The sequence below is a fragment of the Onychomys torridus genome, chromosome 18, assembly GCF_903995425.1.
Source record: "Onychomys torridus chromosome 18, mOncTor1.1, whole genome shotgun sequence".
NCBI lineage: Eukaryota > Metazoa > Chordata > Mammalia > Rodentia > Cricetidae > Onychomys > Onychomys torridus.
Window position 1 is genome coordinate 35,471,391 of NC_050460.1, and position 1,184 is coordinate 35,472,574.

A 1,184-nucleotide genomic window follows, 5' to 3' on the forward strand; every position below is an offset into this window, starting at 1 on the left:
GCGTGTGCCTGTTCACAACAGGGGCTGTTGTGCAAAATACTGAATTCCGTGATCATCCCTCCCATTCCCAGTTAGAAGATTTGTCATTGGGTCATCATAGATGAAACAAAACCTGAACTCCCAGAAGACCTTGGGATTCGCAAGAAATCTTTCTGTTATTCGTTCTTCCCCCTAGAGCAGGGGTTCTCAATCTGTGGGTCCACAACCCTTTAGCAAACCTCTAGCTTCAATAATGTTCACATTATGATTCATAGCAGTGGAAAAATTACAGTTATGAAGTAGCAACGAAAATAATGTTATGGTTAGAGGTCACCACAAGATGAGGAACTGTATTAAAAGGTCGCAGCTTTAGGAAGGTTAAGAACCACTGCTCTAGAGCTATCTGCACACTTAACCCCAAGTTCAGCAAGGGTGGGGCTAGACACACAACCTGCTTCATGCCCAGAACAAGGCATTTTCTACGAAGCAGTCTTTATTACATCTCAAGGGTACATAGTTCTCTACCAGACTTGGGAGGTGGAAGGAGGGGGTGGAAGAGCAGAAACGGGGATACAAGGTGGAACCTAGGGACTTGGCTTCAGGATGAGTTTAGTGTTGCAAGGTATTTCTTAGAAGTTCAGTGAGACATCAGGCAAGATGCCTTACTTCTTCTTTTTTTCTTTATTATTATGTGTTTTAAATTTTATACATCAGCCATGGGTTCCCCTGTCCTCCCCCCCCTCTCCCCCCAGCCCCTCCCCTCCATTCCCATGTCCTCCAGGATCGAGGCACTCCTGGGGATTCATTTAAACCTAATGGATTCAGTACAGGCAGGTCCTTTCACCTCCTTCCAGACTGAGCAAAGTGTCCCTGTGTAAGCCCAAGGTTTCAAACAGCCAGCTCATGCACTAAGGACAGATCCTGGTCCCATAGACTGGGTGCCTCCCAAGCAGATCAAGCTATTCAATTGTCTCACTTATCTAGAGGGCCTGATCCAGCTGGGGGCTCCACAGCCTTTGGTTCATAATTCATGTGCTTCCATTTGTTTGGCTGTTTGTCCCTGTGCTTTTTGCAATCTTGGATTCTGCTGGAACTCTCATCCAATAACTGATGGAAGTGGATGCAGAGATCCTCAGCCAGGCCCCAGTTGAAGCTCCAGGTGCCCAACAGTCGAGAAAGAGGAAGGTCTGCAAAAGCGTGAATTG